Raw genomic sequence first — 25,100 nt, 5'->3', positions numbered from 1 at the left:
TAAAGTAGACTTTATCCTATTTGAAAGTGGCTAGTGTATTTGTCAGACTGCAGATAATGGAACATCCATTCACAACTCCTGTTTATAGCTTTCATTCTTGTAGTGCACTGAAACACAATCCTGACTCATCAATAAAAAAGTTGAGTTCACACTGCTTATTTACTGGCAGTTCTAATATTAGGGGTTTAACTTTTCATAGTATGAACTACTCCTAATGAAATTAAGGATGTGAAATAGGGAGAACCTGTGAACAGGGAAGGGTCTAATACTGAAACAAAATACCACGCTTTGACTTTTTAATTAGAGTGGGTTATCTATCACCTACTTCTGGGCCCTATACAAAGTTTTTAGTATTTATTTGTGTACTGGGTCTGGCTGGAATGTTAACTTTCCCTGCAGCAGCCCATACAATGCAATGACCCAGTACAATTTGGTTTATGAATAACTTACTGGGTTACATGCTTTAGTTGGCTTCAGTTTGCATTCACAACCAGAACAGTTGCTATGGTCATCATAGCAGAAGACTGGCTTGGCTGAACAGGGAACTCCTCCTAGAACTAGGGAAGAATTAGCCTAGTCTAGTCTAGTCTGTTCACAGTAACTAGAGGATATATGAATAAACTTAAGCATAGCAGAAGGCAATAGAGGAATGGTCTGAATATATTTTTAAATGATCATAAACATGCACTGAGAAATGTATAGTAAGTCCATATGCTATGTAGCGTATCATCTTTATTGATCACCACTTCCAGACCAGATGCTTATAGGTCTTAATAGAAATCATAATGTGCATTAAATTTGAATTTGTTCCTAGCAGGGACAAAATAGTGAGAAAAGGGTGGATATACTGTTTGCACTTGTCAGCAATAAAAATGGTCATTCCGTACTACTACTGTGTGATCTAGTGATAATGTTGAAACAAATGTGAACATTATCAGTGATGATGATAATGAGTAAGGGAAATAGGGTGGCATCTTACAAACAGTGTAAAACTATAAAATATTTCTACCATGGAAGAAGAAGCTTAGCATAACCCTTGTCCTAAAGTAGTAATCAGTACTGTTGATGTCAAACTGAGATAGGGCAGTAAAATTTGCATTCTTTTGATTAGGAGAACTACATTGGAAGCTTCCTCTGATTATATCTGAGAAGATGGGAAGTTGTATGAGCTCTCCAGGGGGAGTGTGATAGCCTTTAAATGAACACATTTTAGATGGAAGCTATCAGGTCTTTCATTTTTTTGAAGACAGAAAAAAAAATAGCTTCAGACTGGGACAGTGTGAGTCTCATGCAGCTTATCTGATGCTCACTGTGCACTTCAGGTCTGCTGCTGTTCCAAAGGCCAAAATACATTGTGATGGTAAGAAGCAAAAGAATGTAGAAATCACTGGTGGTGGACAGCAAACCACTGTCTACTCAGGATAAAGACCAATCCTGAACTGAATAAGAGTTAAATGTAAAGTCACTTAGCTGTGCTGATATATTCCATGAAAGACACTAAGAATTTCCTTTTACTGCTGAAAGAAACACATGAATGTTCCCCAACAACTTTCGATGAGAGGGTCTACATTTCTCTAGTCACTGATAAAGTCAATTACCAAAGCGACACAGAGACTTAAGTAATTGGGCTAAATGTAGCAAGCTACGTGGGTCAAAAAGAGAGAGAATACACTCATTAATGGTATGGTGTTCCTTTTATTATTTATTATTTATTATATTATTTCTCTGCTTATGTTCTGACATTTTCTGTTACAGCAGTTTTGCTAGCCTTCAAGCTTTTTTTTTTTTTTTTTTTTTTTTTTTTTTTTTTGAGAAACAAAAACAAATACCAAGATATAGCAAGATAAAATGGTTGTTACTCCACTTGGAGAAGGTAAGTTCCATGCATAGCCTATTATATTGTCTAACATTAATTATGGCTTTCTAAACCTCTATTGGCTGTTATTATTGTTATTGCTATTCCTCTGCATTGGAGATTGTAATAAAATATTAGGAATGGTTCCAGTAAATATATACATTTTTATTTTATTTTATTTTATTTTTTTCTGGATTTGTGTGTAATGAATTCACTGAGTCAGAAGAATGTCCAATGCACTTGGTTATCATGTCCTCACTAGCAGCAAATGCAGACGTCAAGGGAAGGGTCTTGTGCACAAGAAAAAGTGCACAACATCTTGCAAAGGAGTTCAGAAATTTAGGGATTTACTGGAAAAAAATTACATCCAGAGCACCCTTTTTAATAGCAGCTAGGGATCAAATGCTGTTATATGTGCAGTGGTCTAAATCCTTTCTGAATACACATAACACCACCTTCACTGTAACCTCTGGCAGTATGTTCTACAAACCATTTTTTGCTTTTGGTTTATTTAAATATTCAATATTCTTCATAATCATTACTTTGGTGCCTGCCAAGGACATATAAATATATATATTTTTTTTTCTCCTGGGAGGAAACCATAGATCAATGTTACTGAATTAACACTGTCACCACTGAAGTTTTTTTTTTTTTTTTCTTTTTCTTTTCAGTGATTATTATTATATGTGTTGTGGAAATAATTGCTTTCCTTTCACCATGGAAGATTCTAGCTGTGTGCTGCCATCAGAGATTCTAATTCAGAAATGTGAAGAAAAATGCTTTTCCTCCAGAGAAACTCTTAGATTGTGGGCATGTTAGAAAGTGCTAATAGACAGAAATGATGGAAAACATAAAGGGTATTCTAAGCATCTGCAACAGATACTCACATACATACTGCAGACTGCTTAGAGACACTATTTTAGTCATACATGCCTGTGCCTGGAGGACTTGACCATGATGACTTGCCATGTTCAGGGATGCAGGAACATATCCTGCAGATGGCACTGCTCTCTCACTATTACTCTTCCAAGTGAGTCATGACATGCTTTGTACTAAAGACATTATTTTTTTTCTCCTAGGGACATGTTTACTTTGCGCATCCTGAGCCACAAACAGAAAAATGAGCTCTCCTTCAATGTGATATTAGAAATGAAAATCCTGTTAAACCTTTAAAGATAGGTCTGGGCCACATTTCACTTACCTTTTGCATCAGACTGCTCATACTGTTTTTATAAAATGGCTCTTCCTGGTTCAATGGACTAAAGACCTTTCTGTCTGTCCAATTTAGTGTGGAAATCCTTTGTTTCTGAGAGAAAAAAAGACTTGCAGGAGCGCACTTCAAAAGGTTACAAGTCTTGCAGAGGTTTGGATTATTTTTCAGTTGATGAGAAAATAGAGGAACTAATGAAGGAATAAATTTATACACACCCCAAAAGAAAGACAGGTAAACAAATGTGTCCTACTTTAAGCAGCAGCTTGTGTTTGATCAGGCTTTCACTGGAGATATGAAGCTAGCAAGTATACAGTAAATTGGACAAGGAATAGTTTTCTTCCCTTATTCTCTGGGGTGTAACATCTCAGTAAACAGCACTGGGTAAAGTTTAACAAAAGATGGTGGCAAGGGAAGCAGCACACTGCTGTCATTTGTTTTGCGCTCTTATTTATCATAAGCAGGGGTAGCAGTAATGCTTGCAGTCAACATTTTGTAATGTGTACAAGAATATAGTGAGATGAAGAAATAGTTTAAGTTACAGCATCTCTACAGTTCTTCCTTCAAAAAGCCCTACTCTCTCTGTTTTTTAGGCAATGGATTTCAATTCTCTCAGGAGACTAATCTTGAGGACATAAAGGTGGCCATTACTTCTGCTTGATTATTTACACTGATTTGACCAGCTTATAAAGCCTTTCAAAAACCATGTTCTTACATGTTTAGCCAGAACTCTTTAGAGACTTGCTGGTAAAACCTTGCAGCATTCAATTTGCACTAGGCATACACTCAGCTCTACAGATGGCTCTGCAGGTCATCTATCTTGAGCATGGCTTAAAAAACAGGACTGAAGCTTGTCACTGTGAGTACGGCTACTAATGCTGCGCAGAGCAGACTGCAAAATCTGCCTGCCTTAGGTGAATATGCACTAGGCTCAATACCAGCAGGAGATTACTGTAGCACATCCATATCTCAAGGGTTTGTTGGTATGAATCATCATATTTAAGGAATTCTGATCGCTTAAGGCAGTGACTGTCTCCATTTTACAAAGACATGTAACGAGAAAGATACCTGCTCTTTTTATGGCCCGTATATACAGTGCTCAGAATGAAGGCTGAAACCACTTCACCATGCTGCTTTTCACAATGAGTTTGCAAAGCTTGAGGAAATCCATCATGGCTTCTACTGTCTCAGGTGCCTGGAAGGTGAAGTGGAACCCCAAACTCCTGATTCCTCACATTTCTTTCTAGTCCAGTAAATTGGACATTAACTGGCAAAATGGGAGACATGTTTCCCTTTGAACACAGACACTGTAATGCTTGCTTTGTCTAGATCCTAGCTAGCTCTACCACCATTGAATTTAGCTAGCAGAAAATAGCTGAATGCAGCATTACTCTAGGGTATTATCTAAGATACACTTGCTGAATCTAAGGTATCCTGAGAAGTGGCTGACTATTTCCATGTGCCTTTTCTCCTCACATTCCTGCTATGCATTTTCTTCTCCCTCCTTAATTTCCTTTCTCTTTGTGTTGCTTAATGGTGTCTGCCATTTACCCTCTCCCTGCTCCTTACCATGAACAAATAAATTTACCATTTTCTTTAATGTTCCTGTTTGAATTTTCTTGGTATAAATTCACCAGAAAGTTAGAAGTGCTATTTTGTTATCTACACCAACTGTGAGTCTTGCTGACTTAAACTCAGATATTCTAAAAGGAGTTTTAGATGATCCTTCTTTGTTCTATCATCTCTACTGAATTCACTGTACTAAATGTGTTACCTCTGTAAGAAAAAAGAATTAATATTCTGTGCACGAGGCACTCTTGGAAAAAGAGAGTGCCTCATGTGTATAACAGGGAAATAGTAAACCAAAAGAAAATATGTCTGTTAGACATACGAAGACATTCTACACATTCCACTTTGAAGAGCTGTCCTAGTCTCCCCTGTCTACCTCACTTCCCTCTGGCACATTCTAATCTGACTCCTCTGAAGTTTCCTTGACCCTCCCTTACCACTCTCTCTTGACTTTTCCATTTCATGTCTTTATATACTATAGATGAACAGTTTTCTTTGTACCTCTGACAGCTTTTTTTTTTTTTTTTTTTTTTTTTAAACCACCCCTGTGGTTTTGAACAGTGTTTATCTCTGAGCAAGGTGTCTTTTAAGTGGATTATTTAAAAACAGAAAAACAACAATCCAATTGATATGATGTTGCAAACTGACCTTTTTAAGCAAGAAGCAAAATGGAAATATTTAGCAGGGCTGAACACTAAGCAATTCAGATAACCACAGCTGATTGACAATCACTATTGTTTTTTAAGGGGAACAATTGGACTGAGGTATTGGGAACAACTATTGTATCATAGCTGATATTATAAGGAAGAGAAAAGATTAAATTACAGATGCACTCACAAAGGTAAGTGATAATTACCATTTTAAATGAGTAGGTTTTAATACAGGAAGAAGAGTGACAGGACTGCTGTATAAATTAGAACATGTACAGAGATTTGTATATTGTTTTCTCAATTTGTACGGAGATATGTATATTGTTTTCTCAATTATGTATCTGGGGTTGGCTTTAAGCATACAGAAAACAGGCAGTGGAGTGGGCCAGATAGCTAAGAGAAGGAAAAAAGGGAACTGCAAAACTGCAATGTCCCACTGACTGTACTGCTTTGGTCAAAATCCTGCAGACAGGCTGACTCCTGAGAAAGTCTCAAGGATGTAAGACAGTAAATGTGGCCACAAAGAATTAGCAGTTCTTTCCACCTCTCCTGCTTTACCTCTGGTCGCAACAGGAGTACCAAATACAGTTCTCCAGGATAAATTCAAATCCAGGGCTTCCAGAAAAGGAGATATTTTCCTTCCATCTCTCTTCTGAGACTGCCCTCTTCCTCCTGCTTCTTCTGTCCCTGTGGCAAAGCAGCCCAGACTTGGCTCCAGCACCATGCAGAAATGCACCATGCACAAATTCAGATTGATTCTGTATTTATATCTTTGCAACTGCTGTGAATGTATTACACACTAGACAGAAATAGGTTTTCAAAATTTTCAAGTCAAAGGCTGCCAGATGACATAGAGAAAATTATTTCTTTCTTTATTTATTTTTATTTGAATATTTCTGTGTTAAAGTCCAGAGCTTTAGTTAGAATGAGGTTTGGTTCCCTTGCATTTCAGCCACCACTGTGAAGATGTGAACATAGTAACTGTCAAGCACAGAAATAATACAGTGCAGATGGCTATGGATAACATACCTAAATATATACACACATACATCTATATGATATATTAGTTACAGGGTCAGCTAAAAAACTCTGGTTTTCCTTTGCTGTTGGTGAGACTTGTTTCCTGTGGAAAAAAATAAATTCGCTGCAACATGTAAATAAAGATAACCATGTCTGCAACATTCAGAACAAACAGTAGGCAAGCTAAAATCATACAGGATACCCAATACTTACATCCCTCAGTCTTAACAATAATTGTTTGGATATATATATATATATATTTTACTTGACTTGAAATTGGCATTTTATAAAAAGAACAGATCAAGAAAAAAATATCATCTGGCTATTGCAGTATGTATCTCTTTTCTTTGTGTTCCTTGTGCCAGGGACACAAGCACTCTAAGCTGACAGAATGTTGGATATAGAAAAGTTATCTGCTCCTCAGTGGAGCAACACTCAGCTAGGGGCAAGATGTGTTGTAGTGGGTTTCACAGTTACAAGCTGATAGCAGAGAAATGCTAAAACTGGAGTCCTGCTTTCTGTTCTGAGCTCTGGGCATATGTTCCGCTGCACATGTATTCCTCTGCTTGTTTTTCTCTAGTATAATCACCTCTCCCCTGCCTTCTTCAAAATTTTCCTGCCCTGGTCATGTCCTCTCCTCATTGGTGGTGTCCTCTTTTGGTCTCTCTCATCTCTCCCCAGCCTTTCCAGCCCCAGCTGCAGCTCCTGCCCCCCCAAACACCTCCTTCTGCCCCCTCTTCCCTCACTGCTGTGGATTAGGTCTTCCTCCTGTGTCTTCTTTTCCCTTTTCAACCTTTATTCCCCAGACTGACACTTTCTCACCTGACCTCCATACCCTTTCAGCAAGAAGCCCTGATGGCCTCTGATGTTTCTTTAGCACCTCTCCCCATCCCTTACCCTCCTGAGATGCTTCAACATCTTTCTACAAGGAGTGCTTGCATTACCTCTGCCACAGTGGTCTTCCCATACAGTCCTATGTGCAGCACTGGACTGCTCCCTCCTTCCTATGTTAGAATGTACCACGTTTGACTCTGCTTTGATATTTCTAAGGCAAGAGAAGTTTTAGGGCAAGAAAATACATGTTTTCTAGTGACTCTCATAAAATATGAAAGAGAGAAGAAGAAGATATGTTTTCCACATGTAGGTTCATTACCCAAGCTTTCCCCCAGCACACCTGGAAAGATGTCCTTAAATCCTCATAACACTTTGCTGAAACCTTGTCATCTTTCTGTGGAGACAGTGAGTGCATTGTCTCCTCATCACATAGGTTGCAAAGGGACAAAACTATTTTCAGCTGAACAGCCTTCAAAAAACTTTTAAAAGTTTATGTTGGTCTGGATGTTAGCGTATGTTCAGAAAGCTCCTAAAAGCTACTCCAGATATTGCCAAACAACAAATCACTCTGTAACCACAGCATTTCAAATTTCCATACTTTTTAACATTTGCAAAATAATGTTCTTTCCCTAGCTGAGAACAGAACATATTTAGAAAGAACATTGCGAGTACCTGGAAAAGAGACTTCTTATAGGAAACACTGTACAATTTTAACAGTAGAAGTTCCTGCTTCCTTTGTGTTTGCTAATTAAATGATGATATGTTAACTATCTTTAATATTTTCTTTGGATATGGAAGACATATTTCTAAACAGACCTCTAAAGCTATTTACTTGAGATGTTCCTTGGAACAGAGGATAGCTCTGCAGATAAAGAACTGGAAAGAAGTATAGGAAATTCAGGTTTGGGATCTCCTGCAAATATTATCTCTCTCTCTTTCTATATATAGATATATATATTCCCAAATTATAAAAATTCTTCTCTCTACAGCTTATGCTATTCTTTTAAAATAAAAGCTCCTACTTCCCCACTGGAAAAGGAAAGGAAAGAAAAAAATCATTAAAATACCAGCTTGCTAACCATAGTTAGATGTCAGTTCCTAGTTCCTTTATGCTCCTTTTCAATGTATAGATCCAACCTTAAAGTCTTTAACAGGAACCATTTTTGTATTTATTTACATTTATATACAGGTATATATATATACATGTATATATACATATGACCACCGCTTTTTGCACTCACAGTAGCAGAAGAATACTAGGCTAAGCTTAGATTGAATCCTACTGCAAAATAAATGATAATTTGCAAGTGGAAATGGGCCTTTTGAAGTATGCCTACATAAAATCTGCATAAAAATGAAAATATATGTTTTTCCCACAAGACTATGGATGTCTTCAAAATACTGTCACAATTTTAGATATTCTGAATTTAGTCATGTCCTCAGCGTCTTAGGTTTTTCAGTCTTCCCTCTTTCAAATAATCTTGCTTTCCTGCATTAAATTACAGTATCAAAGCCAACTGTGTAGAATACCACCTAAGAGAGCAATTTTGCAAAATTATTACAAATCAAATTGAAATCTGATAAGGCTGTAGGGCGTAGCCCACCTGATTTCTGTATTCATCTACCTGTCATTGTGTATGGCACAATCAGTAATATCTGAGTTACAAGAAAAAAACAACACATAATTTTATAGTCTGTTCGGTCAATTACACGTCTGATATTTTGATAGTCATTTATAGTTGCATTTCTGTATTGTGTGCAAATTATTTACTTTGCTGTACCTTTAACAATACCAGTACAAATAATGACATGTAATGTTTCTCTGAGACAGTCTTAGACTGAGAAATATACAGAGCATGATTAATTAGCCAAGTGAAAGAAACTACTCAGCTGACAAAAGTAATCATCAGCCCAAATGACCTTTAATGTCTCAGTGTTTTTGGCCAGAGGGTTTGGCAAAGGCATGGGGTGGAATGCTAACATAATCTACAACTAATGCATGTATTAACATTCTGAAGATAAGCTATTTTCACTGCAGAAACAGTGTGTTTTAAGAGAAGCCACCTCATTTGATATAAATCCCGTTGGATTTAGTATGTTGGTAGAAGAAAGAAGAATTAGTACATTACATTTTAAAAAAGTATTTTCCATTTCTACGGTAAGAACAAATCACCTAGACATTTTAGTATGGTCAATATATTTTTGGGATCTGGTACAATGTTAAACCTCTGCGATGGTAAATCCAACCATGTGGCAGTCAACAATAGAGCGGTACTTTTTAATAATGATAACCAGCTTTTGCTGAACTGTTCTAGAAACAAAAAAGTTGAAATGCAGGAGTTTTGAAAACTTACCTAGTTAAGATCATATGTTCATAGCTGATGATGTATATGGATCCTAGAACTTCATAATGTTCAAAGATTTCCTTTTGATTAAACTATTTAAAAAATAAAAATAAAATCATGCAGCCTCTAGTTAAATGAGTAAAGTCAGTTCTTAGTAGAAATTCCACAGCTACCTTAGGAAAGCTCCAATTAATACTACCATGGTATTATGCTTCCAGGACTGGATCTGTTTCACCTATCAGATCTTTTGCTTATTTGTTTGATGAGAGGAAGATGCATTTCTGGAACATGAATCAATATGCCTGTCTTAAATATGCATTTGAGCATGGACTAAACAGATTTCTGGTAGTGAATCTTTTCCTCTCCACTATATTTTTTCCTCTCCACTGCTCTAGAAAGACTAGAGTGTTCACCAAGACTAGACATCTTGTTTTTCATTAAGTTAAGTATGCTGAGATGAATCCAGTTACAAGTACATTGCTACATGGGTCTTTAATCCAAACAGGTGTATATACACATATTATACTGAATTAATGTATTGAATTACTTTGCACAAGGCCATGAACAATAGGGTATGGACTTTTACTTGACTCTCTTGTTGTCACCACTGTGCAAATAAACAGAACAAAAATATGCTAATGTTTTGCCAGAATGTCTTGAAAGAGTATACTAGAATAGTGCTAAGAAATTTCTGGAGTATCTCGGTGGCTGCTGTTACCAGCATAGACATCTCAAACTACTATTGGGTGTTTCTCACTGGAGTTCAGTTTTGAATATGGAGTGTGCCTTTGAGATGAATCTTGTGACAATTCCCACCCACTTTTATATATATATATATATATATATATATATATATATATATATGATCATAGAACTGACTCATCACATGAACTGTGTTCCTTTGTGAGAGAATTAAACCAGAAAATGTGCTCCCTCAGAACAAGAAAGATGTGGATCTGTTACAGCAGGTCCAAAGGAGGGCCAAAAGGATGATCAGAGGGCTGAAGCACCTTTATTATGAAGAAAACCTGAGCGATGTTCAACTTAAAAAAGAGAAGACTCTGGGGAGACCTCATTGCAGCTTTTCAATACTTAAAGGTGGCTTATAGAAAAGACGGAGAGTGACTTTTTACTTGGACAGATAATTATAAGACAAGGGGGAATGGTTTTAAACTAAAAGAGGGGAGGTTAAGATGAGATATTTGGAGGAAATTCTTCACTCAGGGGGCGGTGAGGCACTGGAACAGTTTGCCCAGAGAAGCTGTGGCTGCCCCATCTGTGGAAGTGTTCAAAGCCAGGTTGGATGGTGCTTTGGGCAACCTGGTCTAGTGGGATGTGTCCCTGCAGGGGAGTTGGAACTAGACGATCTTTAAGGTCCCTTCCAATCCAAGCTGCTCTACAAATCTATGAGTCTATCATTCTGTAGAGCTGAGCCTTATGATAATGCATGTGTATGCATTACATACCATATAGATCATGGTTGTTCAGTCATGCTCATCCACAAAGTTTTACTCAGTAATGCATCACTCAGCATTATTTTACTGGAGGAAATGTGTTGAGTAGGAAGGTTATTACAATCATCAAAAAAAACAGCTTCTAAAACTGAACCAGACACTTGCATGCAAAGATCTAGCTTGCCTATAAAGACACACTTGATTATTTCAATTTAAGCCTGACATGTGTTCAGTTGTTGGCTATCATGCCCATCACATGTTGGGCATGTATATCTCAATATTTTACCTAGCAAAAGTTTTGCTTCTCATGCAGTAAAACTAGCATCATATATACAGGATCATATATACGTACTACATACGTACTACATATGTACTACATACGTACTACATCATATATACGTACTACAACATCATATATACATACACTAGCATTATTTATATGTGTATTGGTTATATTGCTCTGATGGACACGTTGGTCTTTCTGTGGTCTACCTGTTCTCCCTCTTTGGGCCCTACTCTTTCTATGGATGAAAAAAGACAATACAGATGTCTTTATGGGACTGATGTAGACTAAATGGTTTGATCTGTTCAGTGTGTCTCTTATTCTGTCACTCAGCTGCAAGCAGTTAACTGTATATTAGACAAACACTTCTCCAGCTGTGTGTCAGCTCCTTCCTGCCAGTTCTCTGTTAAATCACAGATGAGGGAGTAAAGTGATGTGGCTGCTGTGAATCTGTGCATCTTATCTACTGTATTAAATGAGAGTCTTGGCTTTTATTTTGCTTCTGGCCTTTGCCTTCTAGCCTGCATGGAGAAATGAAGTGACACTGTAATCTGTAAGTACTGAAACATGGAAAAATGCTAATGTTTTTGTCAAGTGAGATAAAAAGTACATCTAGGTTAGATTTAGACTGTGAGAAATAGGTATCTACAGTTAGTGTTCCAGTACTTCCTCCTGTATAAAATTAGTCTAGGAATGAATGTATCTAAGTGTGTGTACAGAATCATAGAGTCATAGAATGATTTAGGTTGGAAGGGACCTGTAAGGATCATCTAGTACCAATCCCCCTGCCATGGGCAGGGACACTTATCTCCAGACCAGGTTGCTCAAAGCCCCTAGTTAGTTTAAAGCCATTACTCCTTGTCCTATCACTACACCCTGATAAAGAGTCCCTATCCTGCTTTCTTGTAGACTCCCTTTAGGTACTGGAAGGCTGGTGTAAGGTCCCCACAGAGCCTTCTCTTCTCCAGGCTAAAGTCCCCAGGTCTCCAATCCCTTACCCACCAAGTGATCCACCTATCAAATCCATGTCCTTCCAATTTAGAGGCAAAGTTGTCGTGTGGAAAAGTGTCAAATGCTTTGCACAAATCCAGGTAGATAATGATCAGTTGCTCTTCCCCTATCTATCGGTGCTGTAACCTCATTGTAGAAGGCCACCAGATTTGTCAGACCCGATCTGCCCTTAGTGAAGCCATGTTGAATGTCGCCAATAACCTCTTTGTTTTTCATGTACCTTAGCAGAGTTTCCAGGATGATCTGCTCCATTATCTTGCTGGGAACTGAGGTGAGACTGACTGGCCTATAGCTCCCCGGGTGTTCCTGTTTTCCCTTTTTAAAAATGAGGGTTATACTTCCCTTCTTCCAGTCAGTGGGAACTTCACTATACTGCCATAACTTCTCAAATATTACGTAATGTGGCTTAGCAATTTTGTCTGCCACTTTCCTCTGGACATGTGGATGCATCTCATCGAGTCCCATGGACTTATGCACCTTCAGGTTCCTTAGATGGTCTTGAACCTGTTCTCCTGCAGTGGGTTCATGCTCACAGTCCTTGCTTTTGCCTTCTGTGACTTGGGCTATGTGGATTAGAACACTAATCAGTGAAGACTGAGGCAAAAAAGTCATTGCATACCTCAACCTTTTCCATATCCCTGGTAAGCAGGTCTTCCATTTCCTTCTAGAGTGGGCCCACAATTCCTTTATTCTTCCCTTTATCAATGATGTAGCTACAGAAGCCTTTCTTGTTGACCTTGATGTCCATGGCCATATTTAATTCTAAAAGGGCTTTGGCTTTCCTTACCTAGTCCCTGGGTGCTTGGACAATGTCTCTGTATCCCTCCCAGGTTATCTGTCCTTGCTTTCACCCTCTGTAGGCCTCCTTTTTCTGCTTGAGTTTGGCCAGGATTTCTTTTGTCATCCAAGCAGCCTCATAGCCTTTTTTTCCTGACTTTGGTGGGATACATTGCTTTTGAGCTTGGAGGAGGTTATCCTTGAATATTAACTAGCTCTCTTCTTTAAATTTTCTTTCAAGAAAATTTATAAGTAACAGAGTTAACCTCATACGTCTTAGGAATGGCTGACTTGCAAAGTGCGGCTGAGTGTCATCCTTCCTCTCCACAACTCAGAAACTTTTCTGCTAAAATAAAATTTAGTTTGAGAGAAGAGTCAGGGTGTATTTTTACTTTAAAGACTATAACAAACATCACCTTTAATCTTTGCGTAATGTACTGGTGAACCTGTATAGAGTTTATGTGACAAGGTTTGGGTAGAAGGGGCTGCAGGGGTGGCCTCAGTGAGAACAATCCAGCAGCTGCCCCATAAGGGCCAGCTCCAGCCTGCTACAAGGGGACCCGCCACTGACCAGAGCTGAGCCAGTGAGTTTGCTGTGAGTTGTTTGTGCCTCTGTGAGAGCAGATTTAAGAACGGGAAAAAAAAAACAACTACTGTGCAACAGCAGCTGGGAGAGCGAGGAGTGAGAACAAGCCCTGCAGGCCCCCCAAGGCCAGTGCAGAAGGAGGGCAGGAGGTGCTCCAGACACAGAGCAGCAGTTCCCCTGAGGCCTGTGGAGAGGCCCCTGGTGGAGTAGACTGTCCCTCTGCAGTCCATGGGTCCCACATGGAGCAGATCTCCATGCTGCAGCCCATAGAGGAGCCCACATGGAGCAGGTGGATGTGGCCTGGAGGAGGTCCATGGAGACCCATCCCCTTCCCCCCTCCCATGTTGTCTGTATGTTGTTTTCCTCAAGGATATAGATACAGTCTCAAAGACAGCAGGTCCAGAAGATAAACAATGAAGAAAGTAGTGCCCTTCACTATACAGTAAAAAGCAACAACTCTTATGTTGCTACAAAAAAACACAATTCTTTAAGACTGAAAACATAAATGTTAGATATTTAATGATAAACACTGTGTATATTGCTGCTAAGATCCTGACTAAACCTGCAGATATAAAAATTAGAAGGCATGTCTAGTGTTTGTTTTAATAAATAATTAATTTCTTGAGAAATTCTGCCTTATTTTAGTATCAGAAACTGACATTTTGTCTAAGAAGGACTTTTAGATGCGTAATTAGGGAAATTAAAAATGCAGTGTACCAGCTATTAATGTCTAACACAGACATCTCCGATCCTTGGGAAAATGACGTATTTTGGATGACTTATATTTCTCAATCACTACCAGGAATGACATAGTGACCAAGAAAGTCTAAATAACCTCTTGGTATTTAGATGAAGGCAAAACATTACAGTTTGTATGAAGATGGTCTTCTCAAAACTGTAACAGTTTTGTTGATACTGTTTTAACCTGTGGCATAATTGGCAAATCAGTGCTGTTAAGCTAACAAAGCTGTTTCCCTCTCCAAATTCACATTGTTTTAGAACCACAGCCTTTTTATGATGCATGGTTGGTCTTTCTCCTTTTTCTCCTTTTAGAATATTCCTGAAATTCTTCAAATATTGAGGGTCAGAAAGGGGCCATTGTTTCTTTTACTATAGCTGTGTCTCTGAATGTCTATTATTAATTCCTTCTGTAAACAAACTGGCACTCCCCAGCCTTCTGCTCAGATTGGTTTTGTAAGTTGTGAGGAGGCTCTGGAGAACTTTTGATATTTTGTAAGTTAACCAAAGCAATACCTTGGACATTGTTTCTAATATACCTACAAAGTTGAGCAAGTGAAAGAGCAGAAGGATAATTAGGATCTGAAGAACTCTACTATGCCAGTGTTATTCCAGACAGCAATGTCTAATGAATGAGAACACAAAGGCATGAAGCAGCTGTCAGTTGAATACATGCCACAGTGCAGAGAAGCTCTATAAATGCTTCTGAAAGATTTATAGACTTCTATTTCTATCCTGGTATTCTGTGAGTGTATTTTATTTGGAGGGTAATACAGGGGGAGATGGGATAAGGGTGGAAGAAAATGAGATCCCAAATTAGATCACAGATTAAGATAAGGGATAGAACTGATCATGAATTACTGTAGGCTCATAATGGAGCTACATTATATTTTACAGCCCTGAAAAGCACTTAATACATGCAGTGCCAGGGTGCTTTTGGCTAAAAAAAAATAATAAAATTAGATAGAATTCCAACTTGCCTTAGCTAAGTACACATTCAATAATTATTGCATATTTGGAAGCGTTGCTCAGGGCTTTGTTACACTTTTGAAGCTGCTGTGTTGTTGTTCTGGAAGCTTGTATAGTGGGATCTACAAACGTTGCAGTATGTGCTCTCAAACACCAGAACAGGTGTCTGTGCATGAAGCTGTGTCTCCAGGATGATTAAGGTAGTGAATATAATTGGAGCATATGGCTCTGAAATATGTATTTGAGTATTTGAATTTTGTTTTTTCTCATTTCTGTCTGGCATTCCCTGTCAGGTTTCCATGCTTAACTTTATCAGTCTTCATTTCCCTACTAAGGCTTGCTGGGAGGAATTCAGATTTAGGAATCATCTTCCAAAACTTGCTAAATCAGAGCTCATATAAGCTACTAAGCTGTGTAGCTGTGTACATTTGTACTTTTTTTTTTTTTTTTTTTTTTTTTTTTACACTGAAATAATAGCTTAGAAAAGGTTACAAGTATTTATGGTATTTATGTTTATCCAGTTTATCACTCTAAACTAGGGCAGGATTTGCACTCCATATTAAACCTGTACATATTTTATCTAGTCTACTCTGGAGTATTACTAGTAAAGGTTCCCCAGTTGCCCCTCTTGGCAAATTTTGCCATTGTGTAATTGTCCTTGTTTTTGGCATTTTTATTCTTTACATCTAACCTAAATTAATTTTCCTTCTTCAAGTTTCATCCAATTACTCATTATTATATAACTCTTAATTACTTTAAGTAATTCCTCCCCATCTTTTGTATTTGTTCTGATGCATTTAAACATAGTTATTGTAACCGTTCCTTGTCATTTTTCTCTCAGCTGTGCATGTTAAATCCTTTTCCTGTCCCTTTAGTGATCATGTCTACTAAACTACTTATTGTTTTTTGCTACCATTCTTTCCATTTCCTCTAATTTAATAATTTTTCTTATAGTTAGGTAAACCACTGTATACAGATAAAATAAAACCTGTTAATTAATGGAAAAATGAATATGGAACCTAATTTTCTGCATCCATTTTAAGAAAGTGTTTTGAAGGTTTGTCAGGGTATTGCTTACCTAATTAGTTGGTTTTATGAATACTGAATTACCATGTTCTGTGGCAGCATAATTAACTTATGCTAATGAATGTAATAAGTAGTCTGAATAATCAACCTTCTTAAAAGTAAATATATCATTTGATATATATATATATTTTGCTGGTGTCATCACAGAATCATTTAGAAACTAATTTAATCTCATGGATGTTCCTGGAATTGTAATTATTCTATGTTACACAAGTAGTCATGGAAAGAACAGAAACTTCTGAATTGAGAAGGCTGTAGATGACATTTAACAGGAAGTGAGCAAATTCACAGGTGACAAAAATCAGCTGATGGCACTAGATGTAACTACACCTACGGCACTGAGGAAGCAGCACTCATGTTGAGATTGTCTTTCATGCAGCTTCAACTTGAGAAAGAGTCATATGTCAGAGAAGTCTTGATTCAAAAAATAAATGTTATATAAATGTAAAGCCTTGATAATCTTATTATATATAACCTTATTTTATTCTCAGGCAGGGAATTTCATAAATTAGGTTTTTGTTTCAAAACTGATAGTTGTTCTTTAGAACTACACCAGAACTCTAGCCAGCAGGATTTTTGATCTTTAGCAGTCTAGAAGAGACCTACAGCAGTGAAGAAAGGCTCCAGAAACCAGGTGATTCTTAAGTGTTTCTTGAGCAGTTTGATATATTCCAGTGTGTACTTCAGAATGTTTGATCAGAAAAGCGACAACAATTTAGGTGCTCTTTTGTAGTAGTGCTGGATGTTAACATCAGGACATTCTCTTCACTGAAGAGTTTATAAATTAAGACATGAAACAATGCTCAGAAGGAAGACATTTGGTGTTGAGCTCTTCTCTTCACAGTGAAGAACGTGTAAGGAACTTTTTAAACTTTTTTTTTTTTTTTTGAATTCCAAGAACAAGAATGATAGAAAGAATGAATCACAACTTTACACCAAACTGTTGGTTTTTTTTTTTTTTTTTTTTTTTGGTACTGACAAATTAGTTGGCTACAGAATACTTCACTGCATAACTTTGATCAGAAGGATTGTGTTTTGTATTGTAAAGAAACAAAAACAGTGAGAAATATAATAAAGCTAGACTGAGTTAAATAAACTTGCATTTTGATAGAAATAAAATGTTTTGATAAAAATATTTTTAATGGAATTGTGTTTTGGTGTGTGTTTATGTTTGAGAGAGAGAGAAAGAGAGGAAGAGAAAAATAATGCAGATGGAAACTCTGTCATTGTCTTTCCTTCAGAGGACCACACCTTAAATAACATTATTTAAAGCCACCTCTTACAGAGCAGTGCAATTACATGATCAGTCTTGCAGCTCAAAGAGTTTGTATGACCTCATTAGAAAATAAATTGTAGCTTTAATATCAGGACCACTTAATACTGCATTAGTTACACTGACCAGCCCTTGGAAGGTGCCAACAGTATGTGACAATGTGTGATTCTTTAATTGAAATCCAGACTATCTGTTTGCAAGTTTTGTGCATGGCATTACAGCGCACTAACCATTTCACTCCTGCTGAAGCAATTCATTCAGGAGACATAGGCCTGTTTGGCTGCTCACCGGAGCTGGCCTGACCTGAAGCATATGTTGTGCGGATGAGGAAAACAGGATGAAAATGCATGGGTGGGAGACCAGACTGAATTTTTCTCAGATTCAGGTCCTTCAGGAAAGCAGAGAGACCATTTCGTCTAATTTAATGGCAGTGTATCATGCTGGCAGCTTGCAGTCATTTCAGAAAACACAGTTGTGAGAAATGAAAAATCAACAAATATTATTGTCCATTTGAGAGCAACTATAATTTTGACAGAGCTCAGCAAATGGATTGCTGTTATTTGGAATCTGTGGAGAGGTGCTTGCAGTGCAGAGCTGAGCTATACAGACTGCTATTCCACATTAACTGCTGTGTTTCACACCTGACCAGATCCAGATTTACTTTCAAGAACAGGTCATTCTATCTAGAATCATCAGTCTGATTCTTCTTGCATGCATGCCATTAAAAAACTAGTTTTCAACATGCCCATTGGAAAACATCCTGACATGACTCAGAAATTTAGATCACAATAATGACCCAAGAACCTTCCATTTGTCTGATAATCAATGCAAGTGTTCCCACTTTTTTTTTTTTTTTTTTTTTTTAAGGAGAAAAACTTAAAAAGTGCAACAAGAATTCTAATATTCAGTCAATAGCATAACAGGAATTTTAATCCACACTGAAGTCAGGTTTCTCTAGGGCTGCTGAAATGGAAGGTATGGTTAGAACAAAATCCCTATGTTGTCATGCTGTTTTAAATCACTCCTACATGCAAGTCTGAGGTAGCATACATCATGGAAGAGACTGAAGGAAAAATCCATGGTGGTGAGGATGTGAACATGGTGTATGTTTCAGCAAGAAATAATGACAATACTGAACCAATACTTAACCTCCTCTCTGTTAAATTAACTCATTTGGATAACTAGTTCATACATTTTAATTTTGAATATTTTTTATATTCATAGTTAATATAAATACATTTACATGAGAGAACAGATAATTTCTGGATTAAGAAAACAGAAATCAAAGAAACCTTGTTGGATATTGTTCTCAAAACTTCTTTAATTATTTCTTTTAATTATTTCTGTCATTGTGATATGTGGTATGACAACATATTTAATGGTGTTTTATTGTTTTAATGTATTTTCTATGGCATTGGTACATATGGATTTCAAGCTTATTAAGCAGAAGGAAAACAAAGTATATATTTTGTAACAATTTTAAAATTAATATATTGTTATTGATCCTGCCACAATTTTTCCAAAATTCAACCTATTTTGAGGTACAAACTGGACATAATTGGTGTTTGGATATATGAAAATTTCAGATGATGCTGTCTTCTCAGTGTTATTAGTAAAACCACATTGGATCTGGCTTCTTCCAAATTTTGATGCACGTTTATTTACCTTGTAATCAACTATTGTAGTTTTGATAAGTAACTATGAGTTTAAAATAATCCTTAATGGAGGATTTGGGCTAGCAAATACCTTTTATATAAATAACAACTACTTCCATTTATACCTTTTATATAAATAATAACTACTTCCATTTACATAAATGCATATGGAGAGAACTTAGTTGTATGTCTTTTAAATGAAAACAATGAAGATGATTTTACAGGACATAATAAACTTAGCTGTATTTAATATGAAATAACACATTGCAAAGTCACTTAATTACTGAGAATAGCTTGATAAGGAAGTCCTCCTCTGTACCCTCACTCAAATATCTGAATGTTTGCAAAGTTTATTGATATTTCCACAATAATTGCTAAAGTGTTCATTGGTCTCAGAATGAAATTTTGTCTTCTTTTTCATGTTCCACAAACTTGAAAACAATACTAAATAAAATCTTATTATGTTCTTTCAGAATGATAGGCAAGATTGTGCTCTCATTTGCAACACTATCATGGCAAATATATAAACTGAGTTTTTTCAGTGTTCATTTTTCCTAGTTCATATTACAGGAGAAAAAAAAAAAAAACAAAAACACAATATGATCATTTACAGTTTTTCTTTTCCTACCACATTAAGTGGAAGCCTTAATGATCTGGTAACATCTGGAAGTCTCAGTTCGATAAAAAGCTGTTGCATTAGATCCCCTACAAGCATATAGTTGGAAAACGTCCAGCTATGAAAGAGCTTTCACTCTCAAAAATGCTTGAGGAAGAAAAAAATTATGATTCACTTTTCATAGGTACAGAAATGCATCACGGAAAGGTGATGTGACTTGCCCAGAGATATACACGAAACCTCTGGCAGAGCTTGGATTTACGCTTTCATCTCACTGCTCAGTGCCTTAATCAGAAAACTTTCATTCCACTTACAGTTTGAAAGTGACCTAGCTTTGCAGCAAAATATTTCTATTTTGGAGGAAATATATTGTTCAGCCCTTATGAGCCTTATGAGCCTTATGATCAGTTTGCACTTGTTTTCAGTCTCAAAATTTCCATAGATGAACTGGGCAGAATTTAAATTTGATGGTTAGTTTGTAGGATTCACAGTATACATTATTAGAGACTAAGATGCTTTAACAGGAGTGTGAATGTATTTGCAACTGCCATCATATATATTAGCTGCAGGCACAGTCTGAGATCTCTCAATCATTAAATTAGAAAAAGCGACTAAGATAATTTTAAAAGCATTTCTTTGTTTATATTTACTTATATGTCTCTTACCCTGCACTCTTGGCAAGATATCCTGTTCTTTTGCAATTAATAAATTTCTATTCTACTGAATATAATGAATGGGTTGGGTTCTTGTTGTTACCGTATTTCCATTGATTACCTGCCATCACCATACAATGTGGTTTGATATCATACTGGGAGGTATTTTTCTGTGGTTGACATGCTAGCAGTAAGATTTGAAAGGGCAGATTTTTAAAACAGTAAGCAAAATGATTAACATGAGACTGAAGGGCAAAGTAATAAAACTTTAAAACCACTAACTAATCCTGGAGGCCATGTAAGAACATTGTAGTACAGGCACAGATGGTGTGCATACAGATGAGCTGGAAAACTTAAAAGAGAGAGCAAAACTGTATGGCTAAATGGAGAATTATGTAACTTTTACTGGGGCAACAGATGCATTATTTTCTAAAGCAAAAGCCCACTGTAGACAGCAAAGAGTAACTCATACAGAAAACTATAGTAGGCTCACTACCAAAAGAAAATCAGGGATTGAGGTTGTGGAAAGAACAAATAACAAAAGATAGAAAATAATGAAATGTCAAAGGGCAATTTGGAGACACAGAAAGGAGGTATGCACCCAGCTGGCACTTCTGGCAGTCTCCCTTTGAGATTTTAGGATCTCCATCAGTGGCTTTGCTTTTTAAGGAATCTATATTCACCTTGCAGAAACCTTGGCTGAATTCTGAGGTATTGCAGACACCAGCCTGTGACATCCTTTCTTATCTCTTGAAGCCACTGAGCTTACCTTCTGTCTTTGACTCTGAACTATTTATGCTGATCAAAGTAATGACACACATAGTAATCACTTTGGAGATAAATTTTGAAATCATTCATTCATTTTCTGCCCAACTGAAGAAAGAATTACTCCATTCATGTTATAATAGTAACAAAATATTTTTCCCACTTAACAGAAATCAGTGATATCCTCTCTTTATTTTAAGATGTTATCTCTTTGCACTTACAGGGATGAAGATACAGAATTTCTGTCATTGCTATGGAATAACTGTCACTGAACCTGAATTTTTATTCTAAATTTCATGGATACCTGCAAGCGTTGCCGCTGTAAGTACTCACAGGTGACTATCAGAATGCAATTTATTCTGAACCCATGCTGCCAGAAAGTCCTGAGAGCAGAAATATGGAACCCTTTTCTAATTGAAAGGCCCAGGTCTGGATGAGAAGGCATTTCTGGGACTGTCAGCTGGACATGTGGGAAGCAGAGAAGCAGGAAATGTCAGGCGATAACAGAGACTGTTTTTTTTTTTTTTTTTTTTTTTTTCCCCCAGGCAGATCTTCTGAAGCACCTGAAAAACCTCTACTCATCACTTAAACTAAATATTTACTGACTCCGAAGAGAACCATCAGGAGATTCTAATTACAGCTTGGCTTGCTATTACTTAATCTAGCCTATCAATTGCAATGCTTCATAGCAATTTAAAAAAAATGGTTTTCCTTAGAAAATGAGAAAGGATTCTCTGTCCTTCCGTACAACTCTTTAGGTGCACTATGGCTTGTTTTGCAGTCATTTTTTGAGGCAACCTGTTCTGGTCACCAGCTGTGCTCAGATCCTCAATTTCAGTTCCCAGATTTTCTTCATTTTTCAGCTTGTTGTTAGTCTTCCCAAATTTAATCATTTCTTTTCTCCCTCTCTTTGCTATTCAGTGACTACATATGTGGAACTCTTTCTCCATCTTCAATTTAGAAAATATTAAGCATTAGCAATGTCATCCCTCTTGGTCTCAAGTTGACACATTTAGTACTCCTTGAGCCTTGGATATTTTCTGAGTTTCTCACCTCTGCATCTGAACTCAGCATGAAGTACCAAGCACAGTAGGAGAAGCAAAGAAAGGTAGAAATAATTCCATTTCATATTTGTCTAAGTATGATACTGATGGTAAATGAGCTGTGTTCTTGCAGATGATGCACTTAGGATCTGCAACTGGATTGTTACCTTATAAAGATGACTCTTGTTTCATTATCCCTTAACTATGTATGGTTGAAAAATAATTGTTTAAATGTAAGTGTGTGATAAACTGTACTGCTTAAAAGATGCAAAAGCTTTAGAGATGTCATTGCTGTTTGTGTTAATGGATATGGTTTTGGTAGAATTTTATCCTTATGTGTGATTTCAAAGTTCACAGCACTTTAAAACGGATAAAGAATGTTACAGACATGGCTGAAATGTATTTACCATTCTGTGACAAACCCAAATCTCTGCTCTGAATTCAATGACTGTAATTTCTGCATTGTTACTATATTTTAGGCAGGAAGTATGAGATAGAATCATAGAATCATTAGGGTTTGAAGAAACCTCCAAGATCATCTGGTCCAACCATCCCCCTACTACCAAGATCACCCACTAAACCATGGCGGTCCCTAAGCACCACGTCCAGCCTTTCCTTGAACACCCCCAGGGACAGTGATGCCACCACTTCCCTGGGAAACTTGTTCCAATGCCTGACTACTCTTTCTGAAAAGAAATGTCTCCTAATTTCTAACCTAAACCTCTCCTGGTGCAACTTGAGGCCATTTGCGTTAGTCCTATCGCTAGTTAACCTGTGAGAAGAGGCTGACCCCCATCTCTCCACACCATCCTTTCAGGTAGTTGTAAGGAGCAATAAGGTCTCCCTTGAGCCTCCTCTTCAGTGAGCAGAATACTCAGAGCTACTGGAAGTTGCTTTCATGTTGCTTTATGTTTTCCTTCACAATGCATTTCTATTTGTCTGACCCGTTTATGATCAATCGTGTTGATTCCTGAAGTGTTTTTAAGAAATCCTGGATCAAACTAATTCCTGTATGCATTGCAACATGAGAGCAGCCTTTGGTGGGCCCTGTCACCATCCTTGACTCAGCTCTGTTACTTACTGTGGTGCAAGACTACTTGCTTCAGCCGTGCTGTGCCCTCATTTTTTTTGCAAATAGGAATCCAGAACTGATATTGATAGCTCTGAATTTCTCAAGATCATGAGGCCTCATTCACTGTGGAACAGGATAATATTCCGTGAGACTGTCTGATAGTTTTCATCTTAGCCTTCCTTTCACAATTGTTTCTTATGGTAACAGAATGACCTCGGCAGACTAACAATCATAAATACCACACAGAAATAAGAGAAAAGTGTTGAAGGCATAGATGCTGGTGGATATTTAAGGCAAAGAAACTACATTGTAGAGCGAATTTTGTTGCTGACTTCATCTGGTTCATTCTTTTCTTTTCCTACACAAATCTCTTTCCCAAGAGTAACTCAAAAACCATTTGCAGGCTTGACAAACCTCTCCTCTGGCAGCAGCATCTCATTCTCTGTCTTTAACTTTTTCCTGGGGGCCTTGTGATTGCTTTTGATCATACAACACGCCCAGATAGTAGTCATAAAGGAAAGAGGAATAAAGGGCCCTTAGAAAGACAAAAACTTGCCAAAATAATTATTCTAGGTCTTCCCTGCTTTGTGGCTCTGACTAGATACCAGGACAGAGGGAGGCTTGCAACACTTCATGTGAATTGTTCTGGTGGCTACAGTTCACTTTTGGTTGCTCTCTGCAGTAGTACACCTCAGATGTAGGCAGGGGTGAATACCAGGGTGAGTGGACTTTAACATGGTAGATCTGTAAATGTTATAAGCTTCCTGGGTTCAGAGTTCCCTGTATTTACATTATTAGTAATGTTCCCATTATTTAAATCTCCTTCAGATGAAAATTAAACACCACTTGCCTCTATCAGTCCTAAGAACTAACTCCTGTTTGAATCCCCACAACATCAGGTCCCAAAGACATAGCCTAATTTCAGCATTTCCTTAATATGTGAAAGGTCTGCTAACTACATCATATTGAACTTCTTAGCTGAAGAGGAAATGCACACTAAAATATTTATCTTCCTTAAAGTTATTGCTAAGTGCTTAACTGTTTTCTAAGCTTTTTTTTTTTTTTTTTTTTTTTTTGAAAAACTTCATTCCTACTAATTTGGGGTGTTTCACATTTATTGAATAGTGATGTAACCATCACTTGGCTTTCATAGATACTTGTTAATATAGATGCTACTCAGCGTACTTAAAGTAAGTCAGTGCAACAACAGTAAAAAGAGTATCTTGACAGCTTGTGTATTATGTACGCATTTTGTTATCTTACAGTTAGACATATAGTTTAATATGCCAAGATATTTATAGTGATCTCATATTCATGGTTTTCTTTTTAAAGAGAATCTAATGAGCCACATAATGATCATTCTAAAAACATAAAGTAGCTCAATAAAGGAGGTTTTCATGGCTAGACTATACAGGACTAATATCCAGGACTGTTTGTTGTTTTTCAAAAAATAAATAAGACTTAGATTTAAAAACATTCCTGGACCAGAAAAAAAGACACGAGGAAACATGTGGATTCAAAAATGAAGTGTGCTTACCTTTTGATTGTTTCAAATCATTTGTAAGCAAAAACTGAAAAAATAAATAATTAAAAAAAAAAAAAAAAACATTTGAAAATTCTAAATATTTGGCATTAG

At 37.1% G+C, this 25,100-nt stretch overlaps 1 long non-coding RNA gene across 2 annotated transcripts; it reads left to right on the top strand.

The window, feature by feature from the left end:
* The first annotated feature begins 15,141 nt into the window (after positions 1-15,141).
* Positions 15,142-24,538, top strand: LOC119715587 (uncharacterized). Of its 2 annotated transcripts, none has more exons than XR_005262814.2 (3): positions 15,142-15,501; positions 21,573-21,670; positions 22,271-24,538. It is a non-coding gene; the product is annotated as an uncharacterized lncRNA (long non-coding RNA). The 2 variants fall into 2 exon arrangements; XR_005262813.2 differs by having other exon boundaries at positions 21,895-24,538.
* Positions 24,539-25,100: the final 562 nt, after the last annotated feature.

This window comes from Anas platyrhynchos, chromosome 1 (genome assembly GCF_047663525.1).
Source record: "Anas platyrhynchos isolate ZD024472 breed Pekin duck chromosome 1, IASCAAS_PekinDuck_T2T, whole genome shotgun sequence".
In the NCBI taxonomy this organism is placed as follows: domain Eukaryota; kingdom Metazoa; phylum Chordata; class Aves; order Anseriformes; family Anatidae; genus Anas; species Anas platyrhynchos.
Note: the sequence above shows the minus strand (reverse complement) of the source record. Positions and strands in the feature narration are given on the sequence as shown.